Genomic DNA, 13,289 nt, shown 5'->3' with positions numbered 1-13,289 from the left:
ATAGCAGATTAAAATGTTTTGAGCTAGTAATACGTCAATATTTAAGTTATCAAAAATGAGCTATGACATACAAAAGCCGATTAATTTAACAATTTTGGATTTCACCCGTCTCAAAAGCGAATGGTTTTGACCATTTGGAAGTTTATGGAGAGTTGCTCTCTTCTCCGGTTCCAACCTGTGAGGCTTGCAAGAATGATTGCTGTCCTTGTTATGAAATTACACCTTTACCCTGTTCATGTGAAAATGGCCAGATGCACTGACTGTTTAAAGTAGAACTACCCAAAATATTTTGTACGGTGAACCTGGCAATCCAAAAGCCCCATTCAGCAGATAGATCAGCAAGATGTGAGTTGTGTCCATTCTGGTAGCCTACAAAGCTCTGCCGTTAAAACTACATTTTCTACAGCGCATTTGATAACAATGACCCAGCAAGTTAAATTGGTTGTTCCTCAGTTAATACAGCCTATGATTTAAGATTGCGATGGCCATTTTACAAACATTTGGATGCTGAAGATGCCGCGCAGATATAGCCGAACAATATTAGAACAGGGAAATGGTAGGCCTATCTATCGTTGGCACAAGCAGTTGCGTTCTGCCGTTCTGTGCACACAATTATCTGACTTTGAGATCAACGTCATACGCTGTTACATGCATAAAAGCTCAATAGGAGGCTGAAGGAGAGGGGCGCGTCAATTCAGCCACAACAGAAAAGAGGAGTAAAGCAGAAAATAAAATATGAGTAAAAAACTTTAGTGAATGGGCGATTTGAAGAGCTTGAATGCTTTTAATTTTTTTTTTTTTTACCTATGCACGCTTCATTTGGATCGGTTTGGGCTCCCGCACACCAATGCACTCTCATCTTAAACATTTGAACGGGGGACCGGTGTGTGCAGTAAGTGCGTGTAAGTTGGCATGTAATTATGCCTGGATCAGCTGGACTGGAAGTTTAAAATGAGCTCACTGACTGCTCATTTCCATTCCCATCTGTTTGCTGACCTCTGGGAAGCCGTGAGGGCACACATGGTGCATCCTCCCGGCCCCTGGTCAGCCCCGTCTGACCACCACTGACCCAACACAACTCCTCACTGACCAGCACCTCCCCGAAACGGAATAGCCAAGTCCGACCAAGGCTCAGTATCTCCAACCCCTGCCTCCAGTCCAACCTAAACCATAGCCTAGTCCCTAACCAGACAGATAATGCCGTGGATAACAGATCCAGTCCAGAGTGTTGGTAGAATTCATTGTTTGGAACTCTGTTCATTTGGCTCTTTTCTAAATCCTTTTGAAAACATGGCCCACTGACCACCAGCTCCCCGGAGAAGTGCATCATGCCATCTCTTCTGTGATTGAAGGTGAGTGGGGGTCAGTGTGTCAGAAAGAAGGTGTGAGGAGCTCACAGGGGTCTTGCCCTCCATTCTCCAGGGGCTGACCCCATGTTAAAAGGGCGTCAGCTGGAGTTCTGTGATGGGCGCTAAAGACCTGCCCCCTCCTTTGTTCCAGAGCCCTGCCATTCAGAGGCTGTGAAGTGCAGCTATTCCTCTTTGTTACTGCCTTGTTTATTTGGGTGGTGCGTGGGTAAAAGGTTGGGGACAGACAGGTAGAGTGGGACCCTCACCTCCCTTTAAAAGGAGCCTTCTCGTGCCCTGAGGTTATCCTCAAGCGTGCTTCTCTTCCTCACGCTCTTGCGAGCAGGGGAATGCGGTGCGATATCTCACTCATAATGTCAGAGAACCGGGGTTACGCAAGTAACTTTTAATCGTTACGTTCGAATAGCAAACAAAAACCCATAACAAAGTGAGGGGATGTCCAATACAAGGTGTGCACAATCTCAGTTTAATAAGATATGTCCCAAAAACAGTACTCAAGAGGTAAACTGTAGGAGAAGGCCCTTCTAGCACCATCTAAAAAAAAACGGGACGAGGAAAAGCCGAAGCTTTGTGGACTCGGGAGTACCAGCTAGCTGTCTAGGGCTCTGACTGGTCTCTAGGTCAATGGAGAGAGTTCTCCTTGACAGAGCCAAGTGGTCTTTGCCATTTACATGAAAAGGTGTTCCAGGTAGAACTCTTTTGGGTTCCATGTAGAACCATCTGTGGAAGCACCTTTTTTCCCCCAAAGAGTGAAGAGAGAAAAAACGCACCTCAGAATCCTATAAAGGGCTATGAGGGTTTCTCAGTGAGCTCTGGAAACATGTCCTCCCTTGGAACAGGAGAGCAGAATATTTAGGGTTCCCTACCTTGACGTACAGATTAGCAGCGCCCTCTGGTGGGAAAACCGGAGCGGCACATACCGGAACTGGCTTGACTGTGATAGCTCGCGTCATAGCAATTAGAGGCAAAAGGCCATAGGCACGGGAAAAAAGGGGAACAGTGGATGGCGAAAGACAGATTGCCGTCCTGCTCCGTGTGTCAGTGAGACCGGATGGACGGCTGACATGCTGACTTCTACCCCTGGCTTAAACCTGAGAAGACACCGGGGGGGAAAGCCTGAGTGAGGGAGGCACTCGGGGGACTAAAAGTGAGTCTCCTCCATTTTCTCATGTGAGAATGGTCACAAAAGTGAGCTGCTGCACAGAGAATAGGATTTTGTCTTAACGCAGGCCTGCCATCCCACTTCTGCGAAACTGTAGAAACTGTTCAATCCGAAGACAGAGGGGTAGGGCAGAGAGCCGTAGGCCCTGCACACTATCATCTTCAGCTGACCCTTCTTACCTCCCTCAGGAGGGTTAGCGGGGAGGATCCTTGCTGCCGCTGCAGCATAAGACTGCTTCTCTACAAGTTTGCTTTGGTTCAGGAGCCTGAGTTTCGGCAGACTGCTGCGCTGCTGGGGACCTCTGTCCCCCAAGGCCAGCTTGTTGCCCCTTCCCAGCTGTAAGACTGGGGCGAGATGCAGGAACCAACATTGGGGCATCAAGGAGTTCCACTTTTTATTTGTCTGTTAAGCTGGATAAGCTCAGCCAAAGTACCCCTTCTCTCACCACTGCAAGGCTCATAGTACTACCACAGCCTTGAATGGCACTACGAAAGGCATGGAGGTTCAGGTCTGTCATCATACAGATCTCCTCCCAAGCATCTGGGTCTAGGGTGTCCGATTCCAGTTACTTCCACACTTCCTCCAGTAACTGAACCTGATACGCCAACATTAAAGAGGTCACATTGAGAGCTCTAATTGCTTGGGCTGAGGTAAAGCGCTCTGCCTTCACATGGAGTGAGGTGCTGGTTTCGTTAGTAACACGGGGAAAGGGGCTGAGGTGGTAAGCCTGTGACGGCTCCACCGTGGGAGGGTTGCCAAACCCAGATTCTTCCATATTGTCCAGGCTCGGGGTACCCCTTGCAAGAATCTTGCTAGTGCTGGGTTTTTCCCATGAGCTCTTAGCTTCCCTGGGGCAAGCTGGTACTGCGGGGAGCAGTTCCCTTATGGGAGTCTCTTCCCATCGTATAGGTCCCTTAACAGGAGTAGTGGCTCTCATTGCCGAGTCTGGCCACGGCCCGCTTGCAGACATGATGGAGCCCAAACTTTACTGGAGGAGGGGCACATCCACTGCTCTCAGGGCCGTTAGGTCTGCTGGCTCGGGAGGGCGGGAGAACGGGGTCATCAGTGCAGGAGATGCGGGCTATCTCACCTTCCCCTGATACTGCATCGTCAGACAATGAGGCGAGGGAGTTGAGGCTTTCCATGACCTCGCCCCAACTGGGCTTGGTTGCAGAGAGCTGAGCCTCAGCTGTTGCTGTTGGCTCGAAGGCAAGAGGGGCTATTGAGATAAAAGCATTAAGCCTCCTCTCTTCAGACCTGCCCTCATCAACAGTCTGCAGTGCTCACCGGACTCAGGCACGTTCCTTACACAAGAAATTGATACATAGAGGGGACTGAGCAACGCCTGTGTTGTAAGAACAACTTGTAGATGTAGTACCTTGTGGCTGGTGGCTAGCAAATCGGAGCTTGTGTAAATGGCGTACTAAGCTAGCTAGTTAGAAGCCTTGCGGCTAACAGCTAGCCATAATGAGCACCATATAACACTATAGCCCCGAGGCTAGTGGGGTGTTAGCTAGCTCAGTGCTAGCTGAAGGAAACCGCGTGGGGGCAAAGTTAGCCTTCAGATAGAGTGCTCCAGTGACCGACGGCGTCGTGAAGGCTGGGATGGTCGGTCTAGTTAACACAACAGGCGAATGTAGGTTAAGCTAGATGAGAGACAGGAGCTATCAATGCTACCATGCTAATGAGGTTAGCTTGCCTCTCAGCGAGCTAGCCAAGTTAGCCTTGCCAATTTGGCTAACTGAGTCTCAATAGCTAGCTATGACGCTAGCTACCAATGGAGAGTGATAAGTAGAAAGGAATTTCTACACAAAACAAAAGCCTTCCGGTTAGTACTCAACCTCTTGACAGGGTTAGAAGACCTGCGATATCCTTCTCGGTTCACCTGTGAGCAGTTAAGCAGGAAAACAGGTATCCAGAAGATCTGAGGAGAAGAGAAGCGCAAAATAACCAGAGGGCGGGAGAGTGCTCCTTTGAAGGTAGGCGAGGGGCTCACCTCATTCGCCACCCTACCTGTCTCTCCAACAGACGCTTTTAATAGGTACTTCCGAGAGTAGGCGAACCCCACATGTGAGATAGCGCTTTGCTGTGTCCGTCTGTGCCAATGGCACCCTGTTCCATGTTGGGCAGCCAGTCGCCACTGACTGGTCAGTCTGCTGCAAAAGCATGCACACTAACCTGAAACTATAGCAACAAGCGAGCATTATTCCCATTTTTCATAGACTATGACAAATAGATGAGACAGGGTTTTTTGATGGAGTGTCAGTTCTCTTAAGGCGGCGTGCTAGTCAGTCAGAGAAGAAGGAGATTAAGGGAGGAGGAGAAGGAATGGCGTATGTGTAGAGGAGGAGTAGATTATGTAGTCATGCTGAGAGCAGATGCCTGGATGGGGTTTGGGGAAACTGTCCTGTTCCACTTCCCTCTGTCTGACCCTGATCCACTCACATGTTCTGTAAGAGTTACTGCTGCTGACTCTTATCAGTGAATTTAGCTTATCTGCTTGTTAGAGAACAGGAATTAAAAATATAAGAATGTGTTTGACGGACTGGCTTGCTGCCCGGCGACACACACAGGCTTAGTCGTATTAGGATGATTCAAAGTGATTCAAGTTTCTACGTTTTGTTTTGAAGCCACAGACAGCAGTGTCTATTTTTCGCTTATTATATCCATCTTGGTTTGCCTGTGTTGGAACTGGGCTGCAGTGCTAGTCTGTGTTTTGGATCTGTCGGACCACGTTGGTGCTGTGCCCGTGTATCTCCAGTCAGAACGGAGCAAAGCCAGGGCCTGCCGGTGCCGTATGACAAATCAGCGTTCTGCTCTCGCCTACATTCCACCCACCAACCACCTCCAAAGCCATCAGGAGGATTAGCTTGCGCGGCTAAACCAAACAGACTGCTCAATGTTCTGACAGCATTTGTTCCAAATCTTGTACACGCCTCTGGTTTGATGGATAATAGCTCACGAATCATGCATTCATTCCAGCTGTAGCTGGTGTCAATTGTAGGCTACGCTACGGCAATTGGACTCTGAAAGGAAAAGTAGTGAGTGTTTTAAGGATTTACCACTGCACTCCAGGATATATACATCATTTATTCTGAGATTAATTGGCACAGATTAACGTTGAACTCACTGTGGGGTTCAGTACCGCATTCAAGCAGACCGTGACGGACAGGAAAGCATCTGTTAGCAGCCAATGTTATAGCAGAAACCACTAAGTTAGAAAGCCTGGTTTGCCTAAAATGTTGTTTTATAACTGTGTGCAGCATTCAGAGTTCTCACAGCACACACACACACACACACACACACACACAGTCAGTGAGGACACACACACACAGTCAGTGAGGACACGCACGCACACACGCACACACACACACACACACACACACACACACACACACACACACACACACAGTCAGTGAGGACACACACGCACGCGCACACACACACACACACACACACACACACACACACACACACACACACACACACACACACACACACACACAGGCTGGAGTCTCCTCCATACAGTAGGCCTGTGATTGGAGGGCCGATGTGGTTGCTAAGCAGAGCTGCTCTTCCTGTGCTAAATAAGAACTTCATACTCTCTCTCTGGCTGGTGGGCTGAGAAGAGTGTGCCAGAGCTGAGCTGCAGAGCACAGCACACACAGTCAGACAAGCAGGCAGGCAGACCTCCCCACATAGACTTACTCACAGCAGAGCAAAGAGACTGTAGGCTACCCTCCTCCACCCTGCACCACAGAGGCATCTTCCTCTTCCATATAGAATACACACATCCTCCTCCTACAACACATACAGTGGACCTCCTCCCACCTTCTCCTTCTCCCTACAGCACAGAACTCCCCCTCCTCCGTACAGCTCCTCTTCTACCGTATAGAACATAGAAAGCACCTTCTCTACCCTAGCCCACAAAGCTTTTCCCAATTCTCTCAGTCTGGACTACACAGGCCGGTGAGTAGTGAGTGTTTCACTTAGGAGGGATGAGAGCCCACCACCATCCATTTAGCAGTCGTCCTGTCTTTCCCTCTGCAAATGAAGAGAAAGGGTGACGGTGATGTCAGGATGACCCAGTACACAGCCTCCATCTCCCCGCTAGCTGAATGAAGGAGTGGGATACTCATTTTCACTCTCTTTCTACTCTGTTATATCCTATCAGGACAGGCTACCATCTTGTGTAGGGGCTCTGCCTTGACGACATTTGATATCTTATAGTGTGATGTCTTTGCACATCCACCCCGCCTGCGAATTAATAGAGAACCAGTCCTATTAACCACCTCTCGACATGGCACGACAAGGCAATCTAGTATCTCCCCTGTGCTACTGGTGTCTGGGCCTCAGCGTTGGGATCTGCAGAGCGGCTATTGTCTATGGTCAGTTACAATGTCGGGGCAGTGCAGTGCTGCTGGCAGGCAGGCTCCCCATATCAAATGAATCCTGCACAGCTGTCTCTATTCTACTGGTCTGTACTAGTCTGAGTTAGACTCGTTTATTCGGTATTACAGGCCCTCTGGGTCCGTCATGGCCACCCCTGTTACTGTGTCCTTTACCCTTAAAGCGTCTGCCCAGTCGGACCTTTCTCTCTCTTTTGTTCCTACTGTTTCTCACAGGAAGTGCCCTTATTCAAAAGCCATGATGTGTCGTTGCAGACATGCCATTTCCGATTACTCACCGGAACAGGGCCCTGTCTCTCTCCTTTAATCCCCCCACACACTTCCTCGTTCCCTCGCTGGCATGGCGGCGCTTGCATTTAGAGAGACAGGCGCACAGATGGGGGATGCTATAGGCTCAGAGAGAGAGAGAGAGCTTCCTCCCTCTGCAGGGGCCTGAGATGAGGTGGTGACCCTACCAGGGTGGGGCCCTTAGCTGGCGTTGATGGGTGTCTTGCTGGCTTTATTTCAAGCAGGTCACCGGGCCTGGCCAGGCACGGCAGAGAGACACAGACGGGCTCAGCCTGAAACAGAGGGTGCAGGCTTGCCCTTTATCCCATAACGAGGAACATATTATAAGCCCAGTGTGGAGTCTCTTATAAGCCCAGTGTCTTAAGGCAGGGAATGGGACGGTATCAGGGGAGAGGTTAGCTTACACATCATCTTAAAAATCTCCAAGCTGCTTTTCAGATGATCATCATATAAACTGGGTAATCCCCTCTCCTTTTGGCACCAACAGCTTCATCTGCTGCATAGTTGAGGAGGAGAAGAGACAAACGTATCCAGCTGCTATTGAAGGCGCAGTGACAGGACCTTTCTGGATGTGATGTGCCATTTGGCAATGGGGAAGATGAAGGAAGGTCTCCTGAGAGGGACAAAGGGAATAAGGAGATGGAATAGGGATTAAGAGAGAGGTTACCTTTCTGTTATGGAACCTTCTGATTTGACGAATAAAGGTTGGGGGAATTGTTAATACAATGCTATAACAGTTACAGTAGTGAAATTACCCCTTGACAGAGACAACAATGGAGTAGGTCAGTCTGTGTCCAAAATGGAATGTATGAATTATTCCATGGCTATGACAGGGCCTTGTTGGGGCCCGTCTCCACAAAGACTCCCATCTCTGCATGGCCATATTTAATTCAGGCCTTTCAGCTGCTTAACTGTACAGGCTGTTGATCGAATGAGTCTCTCCAAAGGGATTAGTCACCCTATCGTCAACCCAGTTCCGTAATTTCTCTTCCTTTGTTGTGGTTCAGGCTGCACTAAATGGGATAAAGGACCTTGGCTGGACACAGTGGGAGGAAGTGGCTTTTGTGTGTCTGGCAGGTGCAGTGGAGTGTGGATGGAGTGATGGTGGGGTTTTTGGTTGTGTGTGTGTGTGTGTGTGTGTGTGTGTGTCTTTGTTTGTTTGTGTGTGTAAGTGTGTGTATTTGTTTGTGTGTCTGTGAGTGTGTGTGTCTTTGTTTGTGTGTCTGTGAGTGTGTGTGTGTGTGAGTGTGTGTGTGTCTTTGTTTGTGTTTCTGTGAGTAAGTGTGTGTATGTGAGTGAGTGTGTGAGTGTGTGTGTGTGTTTATCTGTGTGAGTGATTATGTGTGTGTGAGTGTGTGTGTGTGTGTGTGTGTTTATCTGTGTGAGTAAGTGTGTGTATGTGAGTGAGTGTGTGTGTGTTTATCTGTGTGAGTGAGTGTGTGTATGTGAGTGAGTGTGTGTGTGTGTGTGTTTGTTTATCTGTGTGAGTAAGTGTGTGTATGTGAGTGAGTGAGTGTGTGTGTGTGTGTGTGTGTGTGTGTGTTTATCTGTGTGAGTGAGTGTGTGTATGTGAGTGAGTGTGTGTGTTTATCTGTGTGAGTGATTATGTGTATGTGAGTGTGTGTGTGTGTGTGTGTGTGTGTGTGTGTGTGTGTGTGTGTGTGTGTGTGTGTGTGTGTGTGTGTGTGTGTGTGTGTGTGTGTTTATCTGTGTGAGTAAGTGTGTGTATGTGAGTGAGTGTGTGTGTGTTGTTTATCTGTGTGAGTGAGTGTGTGTATGTTAGTGAGTGTGTGTGTGTGTGTGTGTTTATCTGTGTGAGTAAGTGTGTGTATGTGAGTGAGTGTGTGTGTGTGTTTATCTGTGTGAGGGAGTGTGTGTATGTGCCTCAGCAGGCCAGCAGGCTGTCTTCCCTGTGGCCGAGTGCTGCTGAGATAGACCAGGAACCTCTGGAACTGGACTTGAACCCTCAATCACAGTGCTCCTCGGGGGGGTTTGCAGTAAATTGTTCAGGCGAATGGTTTTCTCTCTCCTTCCTCCTCTCTTTCTCCTCACATCTGGTGAGCAGTGCTAGCGCCCCTGTCATCTTTTACTGCGCTGAGGTCATTTCCACCCTATCGGTAGAGTGAAAACACATGATATACTGGGTTGGGCCTTGATGGGGCAGGGCTGGCATGGACCAACACGGACACAGGCACGCATTAAATTTACCAACAGCTGCCCAGAATGGCCTTTCTAACTAAGGCAAGTCTCAAACGGCGCAATTAGAGACTGTGAATTGTACGTTTTCGAAAAAAATAAGTCTCGTCGAGTGAATGCATTAGTACCGATATAACTATGTTCAAGGTCATTTGCAGTATCAAAAAATGTGACGGTGAAGATTCCAGGCATGCTGCAGTTTCCTTTTATCGTGTAAAAAAAAAAGAGCTGCTCTGCAAAAGTATCAAGTAAGCAGTGAGCTCCAGCAGCCAGGGCAGAACTGAAGTCTTACTGGAAAACGGATGCATGGGATCTATTTCTGTAGTCCGACAGCTAGGAGGACTCTGTCATAGACTGACTGTACCAGGCAGCACTCATTATTGAGGGCACCCTCTTCTCTTCTATATGCCACTGTCTGCCTGTCTGTCTGTCTGCCTGTCTGTCTGCCTGTCTGCCTGTCTGTCTGCCTGTCTGTCTGTCTGCTTGCCTGTCTGTCTGTCTGTCTGTCTGTCTGTCTGTCTGTCTGTCTGTCTGTCTGTCCTCATTCCCTCTGCAGCAGTTTAGCTCACTGCCTTTGTTCTCTCACTTGGCTTGAAACTGGAGAATATGGAGAGAAGTGCTGAGGCTGCAGTTATATAGCCTGGCTGCCCACAGCTCAGACAGTACAGGAGAAACACAGCACCACAGCACAGACCCCCACCTCAGTCCCCCTTTATACACACACAGCAGCGCCAAGGCACAGTCAAATCACGCTAGACTTAGAGCCACAGCCACTTGTGTTATGTTTATGTGTTTTTACCGCGTGTACGGGTTTTTTTCCTTTTTCTTTTTTTTCTTTCTTGGACGGTACTTTGAAGTGCAATCAGCATCATTTTTTTGTTTTGAAATGAGCCCAATTGTACTCATTTAAAGCATGTGTGTCTTGACCAAATGCCACCCCAACAAACCATCTATCTGGATGTCTTTGGGCTAGTAGTGTGAGAGAGATGTTCCATAGACTCCAGCAGGCGTTTCTAACAGCAGCCTTGTAGAGTGGCTGGAGAGACAGTGAACTTTTATCACGCTAATAGCCTGAAGTCACATCTAGCTCTAATGGCTTCGGCAGCCATGGCAGGGGCAGGACCAGGGGTTGCCTGGAGGTCAGGTTGAATTGCAGTATATACATGCTAGTTTCCAACTGGTAGAACAAATAAAGGAGAGAGAATGAGAGGCATCTGAGGTGAGGAGGGGGGAAAGCAGTTGAAAGCAGTTGTTATTGGAAGAGCAATTGATTAGCAGTAAAAGGAAGCCATTGATTGAACCTGCCATTTTATATAGAGTTATCCGCACTTTCTTAACCCTCTCAAACGGCTCTTAATTCAACACAGCCTCTAACCTGGGATGGGAATGAAGTTGTGTCCTGCTTTTTAAAATGTGACTCTGTGATAAGAGTCACTGGCTGAAAAACCACTGGAGGGTAGAACATATTTCAAAGCTTGTTTGTTCGGAGGAGGTAGTTGCAGAAACATGGGACAGGTTTAGTCGACCTCCTCTATATTCGTTTTGTCATTTTTAATTCAACTTTTGACCAAAATCTTACTTCATCAAAAAGACCTGCTTATGAAACGGTGTTCAGAGAGCTGAAATGTGCCACATTTCATCCAGATTGCTCATTTAAACCCCTCTGGCCCAGGTGGATATTGTGGATGGGAACGTTTGTTTGTTAGAGAGGTGACCTCAGCACCGGAACAAGAATGTAGTGAACCATGAGCCGGACTGTGGGACACCGACCTGAATATAGACCACTGCGTTTGTTTTGTTTCTCAGGGGGCGACGTTAAGAGGCTGCCAAGGACTTGTATTCACACCCAAGGCATGCAAATAAAACCTCTCGCACATAGAGCCGTACCTGGGTGTAGCCTCCACATCTGGTGGAAAACATACACCGTCAGTGTTCATGTGTGAGAGGCACATTTCCACCTCTGGACCTCTTTCTGAGAGACTAAATGGCGTTGGTTGTTTCAGTGGCGGGATGTTTGTGTGTTTTGTTCCCGAGACGTTTTCATAAATGCCCCCGTTTTTATGTTGCCGAGGTCAACTGGTTTTACTAGACTGGAGAGGCAAGTCCAGAGCCAAGAAGGCTTCCCTACCATCTGGCAGCCATAAAATGGGGAGCAGGAGGGTTTTATAGGACGGCAGGGTGAGACATGGAGGGGAAGAGAGACAGAGTGGATGGTGGACTCTAGTTGCCCCCAAAAGCTTCAGAGCTTCCTCCATAGTCTGTACTGACAGGGTCAGAAGTTCAGCGCATTTCTTCCCCCTATTCCGTTCTTCAATTCCTTGTCGCAAGGTGAAGGGAGGTGGCATCTGATTCTGCAGTCAGCTGGAGTGTAAATGGAAATGAGAGGAGAGTCCTTTGTTGTTGCTGTCAAATGTTTTCGCCAAATGTTGTTCTACCTGAGAGACTTTGTTTCATTAGTGCCTGTAGTGCTTAATGCTTTAGCTATGCGCGCCTCTTGTCATTGTGCCGTTGCTATTAGCTTGTTAAATCAGGCAGAGCACCAGCCCTGAGTATCACAGATGGTGCAGAATGATGTGGATGCGTAAACACTGGTGATTCAATGGTTGGGCACGTGTCACCTTCGCAAAGCTCTCTGTATTCCATTGAGTAATGAACAGCTTTGTTTCATCGGACGATGGGCTCCCGGTCTCGTCATCTTTATCATAGAGACAATCTAATAGATGTTTTCTTTAAACATCAGCCTGAGATGAAATCACAGCGTTGTTGAACGTGAAAACAAAAACGGGGGTCGGAGAGAGTCTCTCATCGATATCCCTCTGAGACGAGGACCCTCTTGAGATTCTCAGTTGTGTGCTCCTCCTGGGGTGTCTCTTTGCCTGCTTTCTGAGACTGGAGTGGAAGTCTTTGGCCCGTCTGTAGCTGGATGCTTTGCGTATCGGTTTCCCAGATTGGGGTTATCATTTCAGAATGCTGGGGTTCTGTGCTGACTCTGGTACTGATACCTCCCATAGAGGCTTCGTCTTTTGTAGCGCTGCAGCTTCAGATCTGTTCATCCCTGAGCCCCTCCGTGACATGTGGCTTATATCGAAGCACAACCTGTTCAGTTTATGTCGGGATGCTTGTTCTTTCTGCTATTCTAGTTTTTTTGTTTTTTATGTGATGGCGATGAGGTTTCCTGTATTCCCAGATTTATGTATCAAAATAAATTAATGTATGTCCAGCAGTCAGTCCTCCTCACAGGAAAACTGCATTTTTAAAAAAAGTCAACATTGATGTTATTTGAATTAGTTAGTAGGCAGGTTGACCTCTTTCCTTGTCTGTCATGGGTTGAGTTTTCAGACCCATGGCTTCCCACACAGTTTATCCAGAGAAGGAAAGTGCTGACAGCAAAATAATGAAAGTGTGTTTGGCAGGCACACCCTTGTAGGTTTCTGTTTCACTCAACCACATTAAATGTTTGATCGTTTACAGCTCTACATACAGCACTCCACAGAGTCACACTGTTTACACAACACATGTAGTGCCCTGGTTTACACAGTTAGCTTATAAAACTGATGCGGTTCATTTTTAACCCATTCAAACCAAAGTTCCACCATACCTATTTGAGGCAGGCATAGGGGTGTGTTTGATGAGTTGAGTGTGTCTTCTGTCCGTACTGCAGTGATACATTTCCTACCAGGTCTGTGGTAACCAGATCTTCACCACATCAGTTTGGATGCATAGTAGAGGTCTTCACGGGTCTATCCGAGACCCGACCTGGGACCTGACCAGGGTCCAACTTTTCCCTTGGGTCTGGGTTGGGTCCTGTTTCCTGTTTGATTGTCATCAGCTGATAGACCTGAGTGGACCTGAATGGACCCATCCACA

At 48.0% G+C, this 13,289-nt stretch overlaps 1 protein-coding gene across 1 annotated transcript in view; it reads left to right on the top strand.

Moving 5' to 3' along the window:
- Positions 1 to 13,289, top strand: part of skib (v-ski avian sarcoma viral oncogene homolog b) — a 44,833-nt gene that overhangs the window by 12,606 nt on the left and 18,938 nt on the right. The window lies entirely within an intron of this gene.

Source organism: Oncorhynchus tshawytscha, linkage group LG07 (genome assembly GCF_018296145.1).
Source record: "Oncorhynchus tshawytscha isolate Ot180627B linkage group LG07, Otsh_v2.0, whole genome shotgun sequence".
Lineage (NCBI taxonomy): Eukaryota > Metazoa > Chordata > Actinopteri > Salmoniformes > Salmonidae > Oncorhynchus > Oncorhynchus tshawytscha.
Note: the sequence above shows the minus strand (reverse complement) of the source record. Positions and strands in the feature narration are given on the sequence as shown.